Source organism: Drosophila sulfurigaster, chromosome 2L (assembly GCF_023558435.1).
Source record: "Drosophila sulfurigaster albostrigata strain 15112-1811.04 chromosome 2L, ASM2355843v2, whole genome shotgun sequence".
NCBI lineage: Eukaryota > Metazoa > Arthropoda > Insecta > Diptera > Drosophilidae > Drosophila > Drosophila sulfurigaster.
Genome location: NC_084881.1, coordinates 5,014,292 through 5,028,750, shown reverse-complemented (window position 1 = coordinate 5,028,750; position 14,459 = coordinate 5,014,292).

Below are 14,459 nucleotides of genomic sequence, written 5' to 3'. Positions count from 1 at the left end.
TTAACCTAGTAAACCGTAGTTTCTATAAATTAACATCCGAAACGATATAAGTAAAGATGATCCAAATTTTATAACCGTGTATTTTATTTTCGAACACTTTTAGGAATTCTCAACTGTTTTAAAGCCCACTTGCAGTAAATCAAACACTATTAGCGATAGCCCACTAAGGGAAACGAGTTAACATCGCCTATGGGTGCTACTTGATTTATGCACGTCTATAAGTGTAATCCTGTCATACGCTTTAGTGATTTAATACATAAACTGCCTGTCCGAGGGGAGGTTCAGAATCGGAGCGAACGACGCTGTGGAGGATGGGTGACGCGCTACAAGGAACGTGGGTGTCACTGCCATCAACGACATCTGCGGCAGACACTAGCCGTCAGCTGATGATGAAAGTGCTGAACTTCGTGTCAGCGGCGTTTCACACACGCGTCACGTGCGTCTCATTGTCATCGCAGAGCAAGCAGCCCACATAACGTAACACTGCCACGGCAGGTAATGGTTGTTGTTTTTGTTTGTTGTTGTTGTTGTTGTTGTTTTGCAATTTTTAATTAATGAGCAACGGCAGTGCGTGGCACAAATTTTCACATGTCATTGCTGCTACATGCCGCAGGTCCTCCTAACAGGCATTCGTTGCATTTATTCTGAATGCCACGAGGAGGAGAGAGGAGGAGAGAGGTGTCCAGGTGTCCCTCATCGAATTTCAGGTAAATTGAACATTTCGAAACTAAGCTGCTTTTTGGTCATGTTTGCCATTTATTTTGTCCGTTTCAATGCCGATTCTGGGCTCTTTAGCTGGCAGGGCATCTGCATTTTTAATTGGTTTGGTCTGTTTGCTGTCGGTTTGATACCTACACTCAAAGAAATGCCATAGTAGACATTAAATTAATTAGTCAACTAAAATTAATTAGTAAACTCGACTTGGCCGAAATATACATACAAAAGGATAATTAACAAAGTTTATTATTTATGTTTTCCATACAAATATACAAATTCCATCGGTCTCTGAGTGTACTTAGATAAATGCAAAATCTAAACGAAAATGATGCAAATGCAGAGTGTTGGTAAATAAATGCGATTCATTATGCATAAAGCCTCCTCTGCTTGTTAATTGATACAAAAAAAATGTTTTACAATTTGGGTGTATTACATCCTCCTCCTCAAAATGCTGTTTTCAGAATATTTCGTGCCTTTATTAACTAGAATATCAAAGACAGACGCTGTAAACAAATGTCAATTAAGAGTTAGTTGAATTGAAAAGCGTCCAACGACAAAAACTCACTCAAAGACCAAATCAAAGGGATTTGCATTTGAAAATTAAATTGAAGATAATTACGCAACTTAACTGTCCAACAGAATGTGATAACCACAACTCTGAAGGGCACAGACTTGGCTAAATAACTAAAGCGACTGCGGCATGATTCCGAGTATTTGCGATTGTTAAATTACAGATACCCTGTTGATCGTCGGTTAGAGGGAAACTTAGAACGAAAGAAAAGTTCTTCCGGAGCCAGTTAAAATGCTTCACATAAAATTTCATTGATAATATTTTTAAGCAGGTATATACAAATCTATCATATAATGCCAAAATCAAGTATAAAATTATAAATCAATATTTTATGATGTAAAAATCGCAATTCTACAAAAAATCTAGAATGTAAGATACTTGAATTTTATCTTAAAACAAGATTTTTTAATCTTAAATCAACGATTGAACAACAAAATCTTAATTGAGAATTATTTTTCAACCTTATAAGATTTATATTATAGTATATGCATTTTGAGATTAAAAAATCTTATTTTTGTAGATTAAAATCTTGTTTTAAGATAAAAAATACGATTTTTTAATCTTAAACTGCATATATTATATAAGTCTTATGTTAATTCAACCTAAGAATCTTGATTTAAATTTTTTTTTTTAAGATTTAAAAGTTGTTATATCAAGATTTTCAAACTTCTTTTCAATCTAGATTTTTATAATGAAAAAAAAACGTTCTTTATATGCTACAATCAGAAAGCCACTAAGTATTTTCGCGAAGATTTAAAAACGTAAAGTTCTTGTATTAGTTGTGAGAGAGTAAGTCGTGAATTGCGCCTTAATACAGGATATTTGCTATTTTATACGAACTTTTTGACTTTATTTTGTTCTTTGTTGCATTTGTCGCTTGTAATTGTTTGTACTTAAAAACTCATCAGCCAAACGACAATGCGACGGGATAGCCAAAGACGAAGGCATTCTGAATGGTATTATAGAGGCACCACAATTGCAATCCCCACCAAGGGACAGTAGAGAACTGCGTTTTAACCATTGCATTCTTCTTGGCTATTCTAGATGTTGTTGTTGTTGTTGTTGTCTGGCCAGAGGCCTGATAGAGGAAGGCATCTTTTAGACAAGTTTTTACTTGCTAGAAGTTTTAAGACAGTGACTGCGAGAGCGCTAAGTGAACCGCATCCATAGCAATAGTTTTTTACAAACTCTTCTCAGCTCGCAGTCTATTCAATCAACACTCGGCACAGCAATTTGTGTATAATTGTGTACAATATAGAATATACAGTTGCAGAAAAGCAACGAATGTCAGTCTGCATATAAATGAGAACCATAAAAAAGCGTCTCATAACTTTGGTAATGCGGCTAATGAAGTGACTGTGGAGTATCCTCAGAGACACAGCCAAATTTCATACACACACATAAATATTTGCATTTTTAATGGCGCCCAAACTGTGCAACCATAAATTTAAAGTTCTACCAGATGCAGGCACTTTTGATTTATGCTTCTGTAGAAGTCTGAGTAAATCGTCTCATCGTGCATAATTACTTAAGCAAAAATTATAATCTCTTTAATAATAGTAAGTTAATTTTAGGAATGCTCAATAAAAATCATAAGATCTTTAATAATAGAAAGTGTTTTAAAGATCCATAATTCCTTGAACAAAAATCATCACCCCTAATAATAGTCAATTAATTCTAGTAAGTTAATTCCAAAAAAATCTGTTCATCTGTTCAATAATAGAAAGTTAACCGTATATTTCATCAATAAATCTGATAACAATAAGTGTCTCAAAGCTATGTTGCTCGTCTATCCTTTCTTAAATTTAAATTTTCCAAATATTAGATTGTCAGAAATGGATTACTACAACTTTCAGTAGTAAAGGCAAAATTTACTCTCGTCTAATTTTTGTACTAAGCTGTCATTAGGTGTTTAAGTAAATGTTTAGATGAATTTCATTCCTATAATATAATCAAGATCCATTGGAGGAAGCAGCCCGATACCACCAATCGACGACAATGTGGATATACCACTACCTAGCCATGACGAGGTCCGAGTTGCTATTATGCGGCTCAAAAACAACAAAGCAGCCGGTGCTGATGGACTGCCTGCAGAGTTGTTTAAGGCCGGCGGCGAAGAGCTGATAAGGTGCATGCATCAGCTCTTCTGCAAAATATGGCTAGAAGAAAGCATGCACGATTGGAATCTCAGCGTCCTTTGTCCTGTGCTGAAGAAAGGCGACCCGACGATATGCACCAACTACCGGGGAATTAGCCTGATTGCCATCTCATATAAGGTCCTATCGAGCGTAATATGTGAACGACTGAAGCCGTATACCAGCACACTGATCGGACCTTATCAGTGCGGCTTCAGACCTGGCAAATCCACTATAGACCAGATCTTCACATTGCGCCAAATCCTGGAGAAAACCCACGAAAATGGAATTGACACACACCATCTCTTTGTCGATTACAAAGCTGCATTCGATAGTCCGACACGAGAATGCCTATATGCCACCATGTCTGAGTTCGGTATTCCTGCAAAGCTGATACGTCTTTGCAGGATGACATTGAGCAGCACCATCAGCTCTGTCAAGGTAGGAACGAACCTCTCCGAACCTTTCAATACCGTTCGAGGTTTCAGACAAGGCGACCCCATGTCGTGCAACCTCTTCAACTTTGTGATGGAAGGGGTCTTGCGGAAAGCCGGTGTGCATCGAGCTGGCACTATTTTTTATAAAAGTGTCCAGCTCCTTGCTTACGCTGATGACATTGACATCATTGGCCGCAGCAAGCGTGATGTCACTGCTGCATTTTCCGCTATCGAAAAAGAGTCAGCAAAAGTGGGTTTGGCGGTAAACGAGGGCAAGACGAAGTATATGCTGTCTACAAGCAGGGAGACGCGGCGTCTAGACTCCCAGGTGGTAGCAGACAAATATAAGTTCGAAGTGGTCAAGGAGTTCACATACCTTGGCACTGCCATTAATACCAAAAATGACGTCAGCCTGGAGATCAAACGAAGAATCATACTTGCCAATAGGTGCTACTTTGGTCTGAGTAGGCAAATGTGCAATAGGGACCTCTCTCGCCGAACAAAATTAGCACTCTACAAGACTCTCATCCTACCCGTGCTCTTATATGGCGCAGAAGCATGGGTAGTGTCAATGACAGATGCAGCAGCGCTTGGAGTGTTCGAGAGGAAAATTCTTCGCAAGATCTTCGGTCCCGTTCGGATTGGGGACGACTTTCGCATTCGGATGAACCACGAGTTGTACGAGTTGTACGACGACGTGGACGTGGTCCGGCGCATCACGATACAACGTCTGCGCTGGCTCGGCCACGTTGTGCGTATGGATGAAGAATCTCCAGCTCAGAAGGTATTCGAAGCGAGAGTCGACTACGGGCGACGACGAAGGGGACGACCAAATCTTCGATGGAAGGACCAAGTAGAGCAGGACCTTAATCTGCTGGGAATTTCTAATTGAAGGAGGCGCGCGAAGAGCAGAGGCGCCTGGAGGGAGACGCTGAGGTCGGCCAAAACCCGAAATGGGTTGTAGTGCCACCTAATAATAATAATATAATCAAGATCAGTTTTCTTAATTCATTCAAGGGTATTTCCAGAAAAAAGATCCAGATTATTTTGACAAAAGTATATTATTTGGTTTAAAAAAAATTCTTTTTTATTCATTAAACACCATATTAGACTATGGGATACAAGTGCAATTTCGCCTTTCCAACTTTAACAGAAAAACTAGATAAAAAAATAAAAAAATGTAATATTCAATTTTTGAGAGAAACATAAAGTTATTTATTTTTCCAAAGTTTTGCGATTTTATGACACAATATCAAAACCGATTTCCAATGTGTGGACACATAACTTTGTGGCGGCAGGAAATGTATGTAACAGGTAGAAGGAAGCATCTCCGACCCCATAAAGTATATATATTCTTGATCAGCATCAACAGCCGAGACGATCTAGCCATGTCCGTCTGTCCGTATGAACACCTAGATCTCAAAGACTATAAGAAATAGAGCTTTAATTTTTTTTCGACAGCATTTGTTTGTTATGTTTGCACGCAGATCAAGTTTGTTTCAAATTTTTCCCACGCCCACTTCCGCCCCACAATTCAATAAAATCGAATATCAAGCGTAATTTTCAAGCTACTTCTGCGAATTTTGGTGTAAATTTGGTTGCGATCAGATACAAATTGTGGTAGTTATTAAAGGAATACTTTTGCATGGGCAAAAACGCCCACTTACTAGGGGTCTTAGTTGCTTCGGCTCACAATCTGGAATATTGAATATCGAGCACACTCGACTATAATTTTCTAACTTGTTTAATCTATTATACATTTTGATTATAGAACTATATCATTATACCAAATAAAACCTTTAGTATATTTCAGTATTCTTGTGGTATTTTTGAACATGGGTAGACCTTGCAAAATATTTTCTTACAACAGTGGTTTTTAGTTTTATTTATTAGTATTTGGTTATACTTCGTTCTTAAAGACGTACCAAAATAAGGGAATGTACTCCAAATAATATAAAAGCTACTAATTCGAAACAGTAGCGACTCCTCAACGTGGTCAAAACTGTTACCAAGTTATCAAGGAGTACAGAGATAATGTGTGTGAAGGAGCTAGAACATAGGGCGAGAGTGGGAGTGAGCAAAGTGCAGAAAGTAAAAAAGAATAAAAATGCTGTTAACTATGCATGAATAAGGACTATGGTAGCAAGGGGACCCTAGACATATCCCTGGCTCGCCCCAGCACAACCAGAACCAGAACCAGAGCCCGGAGCCATGCTTTGAACTTAATTAGCTGCACATTAACGAATTTTTACTGCATGTGGCAGTGGCAGTGGCACTGGCTGTTGGTAAATGGTAAATGGTAGATGCTAGATGGTAGATGGTAGCTAGGAGATTGTTGAGGGCGACAGGAAGAGGGTAGAGCGTAGAGTGCAGTCGGAGCTGGCTACTGCAGCAAGGTAGTTACTTGCCACTTCCTTTGGCCATTTTACTGCACGGCTAATTTTTGTTTTCGACAACGGCAACGGCAAAGGGCTGTCGCAGCGCAGGGTTGCAGACGAAGAGGTAACCAACTAGCGGATCTCGGTCTTAAGAGGGGTGTGCAGACGGAGGTGGTAGTGCTGGTCACTGGTAGGAAATGTCATACCGCAGGCACAGGCAAAAGAAATGTTGCCGAGATTAAATACCCGACAGTTGCCGGACAAAGTAGGACAGGTGTAGGGGGTCAGGTGAATAGGTACTACTCACTACAAGTAAAACTGGGCAAACTGTCGGCGTGGACAGCTGGGTTATCCTCGGTCTTGGTGCGATTATGGTGTCTCGCCACAGTCAAGCTTTGTCTTTTCTGCTGTCGTTGCTGTTGCTGTTGCTGTTGGCATTGGCGTTGGCGTTGGCGTTGGGATCTGCGTGTCGTAATAAGCGAAATGAATTTACATTGCATAAAAATGCTCATGCCTTTTCTCACATTTTTTTTTACTTCTATGCTTAATTATGCTAAACAGACCACTCGCCGTTTAAGTTAATAAGCTGCAGTTTCAGCTTCATAAATATTTGCCATAAATTGAAGTCCAGTTAAGTTTTCTTAAATTCACACCGCTAGTAAAAGTTGGGACAAGTTAACATGATTTATGGCCCAAAAGATTGAACACTTTCCAATAGCACACACTACATACTGACTATAATAACCAGATCAAAGGCCACATTAAACGAGCGGAGAACCAAACAAAAAAAAGAACATCAAGCGATAAGCACTTTGCCTTCAGGGTCCCTCCAAACTGACCATAATGCTCTATAAAATATGTTGAATAAAGTTGAGCTGCAAGTGGCTGCTGGTAAATATGAACTAAAGTAAAGTTCACTGAAACTCTTGAAGGTAGTCGGTCCCAATTGGTGTCAGAGACGAAGGTGCCACAAAATAAACAATTTGCCGACAGTGGCAAAAATGCAGCACGTTCATTAGTATAGGGTAATCTATGATATAATTATTAAGCATTATTAAGCATTTTATTGTGAATTAAATTATAAATAAATTTAGGGCTCATATTTGATGTACTCTATATTAAACATACTTTTTCATCCTCTCTTTAGAGCCAAGCATAGTCTAATATAAGTAAAAGATGAATATTACTAAAAAAAAAAAGGGCTGAAGTCAAGTATGTAAAACAATAGTTCAATAAGACTATTGTATTCCCTTCAGCAACATTAGAAAACTACTTTGAACTGAATTCTATAGCAGAACACAGCAAATTAATACAATTATCACTGAAAATAAAAATGCAGTCGCACTTTTAAGCTAATGAAATTGTAGATCAGTCCCACTATGCACACGTCAGGCACGTGCACAGACTGCGCCACGCAGCAGCAACAAAGAAATCATAGTTGCTTTCTTCTCCTCCTGCACCCCTATCAGCAGCACCAACAAAAACAACAACGACAACAGCGACGAGAGCTAGAGCAACAATAACAAGAAAAAGTGGCAGAAAAATAGCATAAAAGAATGCAGCTTAGCTGGGGAAAAACACTATTTGAAGTCAGTATATCCGTTTAGGAAGCCAACAACTTCCTGTTACATAAGCAGTGGTAAGTACACACACATACACACAGGAAATAAACTACTGCCAGTCAGAAGAAGGTTGCGGAGGAGCAAGAGGAACGTATGCCTTTTTGCCTTGCCTCCAGTCAAAGGGCTGCACTTGAGCAGCTTTTCATAGACGATAAGCTGGAGTAGTAGTTCTCTTACTCGTTCTTATTCTCGTTCTCGTTCTTGTTCTCGTCCTTTGAACATCCTGCGCCCGGCTATCCACTTGAAGTTTTCATAACAAATAAGCGCGGCTCGATAGTTGCAGTAGCCGAAAGTTAAGCACTCTCAAAGGCGAACAGGCATTCAGATAATATGCAAACATCTCGAGCGCTGTAAACTTGCTAAAAAGAAGAAAGTAATAAAATCGCGCATAGCGTATACGCCGCGTAGTTCAATGCCATGCCAGCTTTAGTGCCAACCGCAAAACTTCTTAACACATCATAAGCAGAAATATTTTTTAAAGAAAACTAACCGAAACTTATGAAACATAGCCACACACTGACCAACAATAACATCCTTTGAGCCGCCTCCATTGAAAGCGCTCCAAAAGTAGCCTCAGAATATCTGTATTATTTTCATTTTTTTCGCTTGCATAGCTTATGATTAAAATATGTACATATACTGAAGCTATTATGAGTATACTAAAGGTGTATGCAGTATCAAGTAAAAAAATGTTTTAATTATTTTTCCTGGTCTAATTAAAACTTTTTGTCCGTGAAAAGTTACTAAGAAAAGCAACCAAAAAAAAGTTTTAAAAAATATAAAGGAAATGTAAACTTTTCATAAATCGTAAGTGAAAAGGGATTATATTGAAATAAACAACATTAATCTAGAGTAGCTAAAAGTTATTAAACCTGCACGACTGCATCTGCATTTCTACAAATAATACCTTATTGAACATAAAATATTTCTTATATAAAGTAGAATATAAAAAATTATTTTGAAAATTAAAACTGATATAAAATTTTAATTTATTTTAGATATCAGGTTTTGTACATTGGGTACTTTATATTTGCAGTTTTTTCGAAAAAAATTCGATCAAAAGTCTCTCTTGGTCGAGCACGACTTTCTCGTAATATGGTAAAAAAAAAAGATTAGACTTAGACAAGATATAGAGCCAACAATTCAGCGATGACAATGAAAACAAAAACGTTGTTTTCTAACCTATTAAATATAGTTTGAAACCGGTTCGAAAATAAAATCCTTGTAGACAATTTTCATATGACAAACTTTTAATATGCACTTGTGAATGCAGTTCGAATTCCATTTCTTATATATAGCTCACGATGAAAGTCGCATTTTTCTAATAAATTTAAAGTTTATTATACAAAGTCTGTTGTCTTCTACGTCGCGACTTTTCTTAAACACGTTCGTTCAGGATTGGTAAATTATAAACTCATCATTACCACATTAATTCCGAGTGTTGCCAGATTGGCTTTAGATATTGATTACTTAACCACACTTAAAATTAAATGATTACATTTGTCGAATTTTAATCTTCTTAAAAAATAATGTTTGCTTCATAAAACATAGTATTCTTTTAAAGTCTTGGCAGACAAAAGCTACTCGAGATGATGATGATGAGAGTCTGTCTAAGAGACTTATGTTGTTATCTTATGAGTATAGCTCTATCTCTTATAGTCTCTGAGATCTAGGTGTTCATACGGACAGACGGACAGACACACAGACACACATACGGACAGACGGACATGGCTAGATCGACTGATCAAGAATATATATACTTTATAGGGTCGGAGATGCCTCCTTCTGTTACATACATTTCCTGTCGGCACAAAGTTATAAGACCCTTCTATCCTATGGGTAGCGGGTACAATTAACGAAATATTTTGATAATAAAACTAATGAAATACCACATTTGTAAAATAATTTGCGAAGACATTAATTATTAAATACGCGTAGTTAAAAGGAGTATAAATTATATAAAATCGATCTATAATCATTAAAGTCCAGTTTTATTAGTTTAAATTCCGAGCTAAGTGCAAAGAAGAGTGGGGAAAACTTGTGCAAACTATCTCAAGATAGGCTGTTATTTCTGAAGTATTTCCCACACATATTCCTTTTGACACCCGCTCTAATATTTATAGCCAAACATTGTAGTAGTTGTTGCCGCCGTTGGAAGCAGCATAGCTTTTGGTCAAGTCGTTTGCACACTTTCAACTACCCTTTAGACACTGACTCACATACTTTTGTGTGTATGCAGTCACTGCAGTCGTGTTGTTTTGTTTCATGCAATTTAACAGCTTTTGGCTAAAATAACAAGCCAGCAGAACAAAACAACACAACACAACAAACTCAGCATTCCTGAAACGACCAACAAAAAGTCAAACCCAACAACAATGCGCTAACAGGAAGCGAGAGAGAGAGAGAGAGGCTGAAGACGATGGCAGCAGGAGAACGGAGGCTGTGCATATTTTTGCAACACAAAATAAACCGCAACAGCAGCAAATTTTGTTGGTTAGTTTGGGAGAGTTGCTGAAATTTCCATGGACACACATACACACTCACACACGTAGAGAAAATCGCACACACATGAGTAGACAAGCGATCTAACAGTCAGAATATGAGTAGGAAAATGAGTGTGAGTGCTAATATGAGTATGAGTGCTGTGTAGACAGTGCTCTGCGCCATAATAAAATGAAATATATTTTTAAACAATTACCTTTAGAAGCGCTTTTATGAAAACGGAAGCATCTGGCCAACCACCAAAGCCTCAGCAGAACAGAAGACCCCCCAAAAAATGAGTGGACTATAAAAACGTACTTGTATAATACAAGTTCGAGTGTACTTCTGTTTTTTGTTCTACTCGTCCTGCAATGCAATATAATAAACACAATGAAATTTTATTAGAGAGAGAAATTCTAGATATAAATTAGAGCATTAAGTTTGTCAAAATCATTTCTACCACTATTAAGCAAACTACATTCGAGTGTGCTCCACTGTGAGATACCCGAATTTTTCTTAAAATATACCAAATGCTGGACAAAATACTGAAATTGATATATTGAAATAGTACCGCATTCTAAATATACCATATTGTCAGCTAAGGCAAGCAAGACTCAATTGGCGTTTTTATCCAGCCGAAAATATTTCATCTTTTCTTTTTTAGGCTGTTGACCCTGATGAACCTATTACATACATTTCATGCAGGCACAAAGTTATAACACCCGTCTACCCTGTGGGTAGCGGGTATAACTACTTTAATTAGGTATAAATCTCAACAAATCTCGGCTAGCTTAAATAAGTTATATTTTCATTCTAAAATATCTTATCTTATTATTTAATTACAATGACTCTTCGCAGCTAACTAATAAATTAACAAAATAAACAGCGAATAACATTGAAAAATGTGAATGTGACAAAAATAAAAGAATATCAGAGGGAATATTATCTCAGCATGAAGTCCCTCAAAAAGAGAATACTTCAAAAGTGTACTCTTCATAATTGTGGACGAAGGATAAATGTTAATACCTTAACATTGTATGTGAGTATGTGAGTGTTTAGAAAGTCGCTGGCATTATTTGTTGAGTGCTTTTCAAGGTTGTGACAACACTGAGGGACTTGGGTCAGTGCTGGTAGTGTTGCAACTACAGCAACTGGGAGCTCTTACTACTGTTGCATGCCACCTTCTCAAGATGCCTAACAACACTTTCCACTTACTGAAACAAACTCCAAGTGACAGCTGCATCCACACATTGTACTTGTACTTCCCCAAAATGCTGTCGACCTGCATACGAGCGTTCCATCAAATAAGTAACTTCCCACAACTCTAACCCTCGTGGCCACGCATGCGTGGCAGCCACAACCATAGATTTCACCCGTGCCACAACCTCATTCATATCCACCTCCACCTCCACCTCCACATTCACATCAACATCCCCATCCCTGTCCGGCTTTCAAGACACCGTCTTGAATTATGAAATGTACAAATTGTGTTAAATAAGTAAGCAGTTGGTGCGTTGCAACACGCTCTCTCATGCATGTGGCACAGCAGACACCGACACCGACACCGAGACCAATACATATGCACGTCGACATACACGCACAAGTCACGTTGCCACAGAGGAGCGTAGCTGACTTTTATATTTCATGGCGCTTCAGTCAGCTGGCCAGGCGAATAAAAAGTGCAAGACTACCACGCCAACGGCATGGCTCAATCGCTCCCTTTGGCTTGCCAAAATAAATACTATAGTATGCAAGTATGTACGTGGTACATTCACACGAATACACCCAAAAAACGGCGGAAATTGTTTTTGTATTAGCAGAACGTAACAGGAAGTACGAAATTTCAATTAAAATTCTGTCTAAGCCTCAAGGTGCAAAGACGAAGGAGCTGTCGCAGTTCAGTTGCAGCTCATAAATAATTTGAATAAAAGAAAATGGTAAAATTATGGTTGCTGTCAATCAATGTGCAATCGATGTGCACCTTCAAATGGTGACAATTAGGGGATTCAATTATTTTCAAGTAGAACTTTTCGCAAAGCAAAATTCAACGAAATTCTTAATACCAGATATTTCACAAACGACATTTTAATGTGTATACCAGAAACCTAAAATTAAATACATACATTTGTATAGAAAAAATTATAGTCAAGTGTGCTCAAAAGTAAGTTACCCGTTAAGGAATGGTGTTGAGGAAAATAATATCCGAAAAATTATAAGTTATTTTTGAAGCTATATTTTTATTTATTAATTTCTTGAATACATTTTAAATTTTTCATCGGATCGCATCGAAATTTTGAACAATCATAAGAATTGACGATATTTTTTATTGTGCCGAAAATTGCTTTATCCTTAAAAACACGATTTTTATTCGAAGAACCCAAGACAAACTGGTTCTGTGTGCACCAATAACAAGTGTTGCCAAAATTGTCGCTATATTTCTATATTTTTTGTAGTCTCTGAGATGTAAATGTTCTTAAACACGAACTGGTTATATCGTCTCGTCTTCGTCGTAATCAAACTCTAAACCTATAGTATGTTGTGTAATTATTATTAATAAATTCACAAATCTAGTTATAATTCTGTTACCTTTTCAATTAATATTTATATTAACTACGACATACAAATAAATAGTAAATAAGAATGAAATTTCAGTAAGTACATACATATAACTTATTAATTATTATTATAATATATGTATATATAACCATTTAATATATATAATAAATTAAAACCGGAAGTTAGACATATGAAATATTAATAAACAGGCCTCCTACAGTCAACACTTGCCTACTGTCTTTCTTACTTTGTACCCTGTTATTCCCCACGAGTATACAGAACAAACCTCGTTACTTAAATCGTTTATTTCGGCACTTTAAAACTCTTTTCTTCCCTGCAAATTCATTGAAATGCATTGTCTGACCATAAGCCACGCCTCTTTTGTGTGTTCGCGCATGTCTGCGTGAACGGGCGTGTGTATTTGTGTGCGTGCGTGCCTCAAATAGTTGGCACACATTAAATTACAGTAACCCATTCGCGTTTTAAATGCTGAAGGAAACGCAATAAACGCCAACTAAAAGCCACGCCAGCCAGAAAAAACAACACACAAAAAAAAGAAACCCGGAAAGAGAACATACTGAAAATTCCAGAGCAAAGTAAAAATGTCGAAAATAAAGGAACACTAAAAGTATTGCAATAAAAATGCATTAAAATGCCTGCGCCAGCAACCAAGAAACTTTTTACTGATTTTCGAGGCGGCGACCTCCCTCATCAGCCAACGAATTGCAGTTTGATGGTGTTGTTATTATAAGGAATTCCCAATACAGAATACTTCATACAATTAGACGCCCAGAAAAGACGGCTATGATATAATATAGTAAGTGAGAATTGTGATAATCATTTGTTATATGTATAGTACATATAGTACATACATATTTTTATGGGCAAATCGCTAACATAAATCCCCGACAGCTGCCCTTTCATTCAAAATGGGTGCACGTAATCGTATAACGGATGCTTTTATAATTTATAGTTACACTTGATTTGGGAACTCGTTGTGAGGACGAGTGCGAGTTCTCGTTGCATTCATTGGGTACTCTAAACCAAACGCCTTTTGCCTTCGCTGTCCAATGAGACGGAAATGCCCAGCGAGCGATTGCAGACTGCGGCCAATGCTCTTTTAATGCGTTTTTTTGGCTTTAAATATCCTGCATACTCGTTATATAAAAAAAAAAATGTCAATATCTATAGTCTGCGAAAGTCAAAGACTATCAGAAACTTTGATAGATATCGTGCAAGTCTTAGTCGTCAGCATTAAATATTTGATTATTTGATGTAGTTGATGGTTGAAGAGGAATGAAACACATTTACAATGTGACAAATCAATCAGAAGTACAAGTTGTTGACATTACAGAAATTCATGTGAAGCATACATACTTGACTGCACATACAAAAATAAATATAAATGTTTCGTATTTTAACTAATTAAATTATCTAATCAGTTCGCTTGGTAATTGCTTTTAATGCCTTTTCCTAAATTCCCAAACCATTTAATTTTATACAAATATGTAAATGTCTAAATATTTAAATGTATTTCAACGCCACTTGTTGATTAGTTAAAT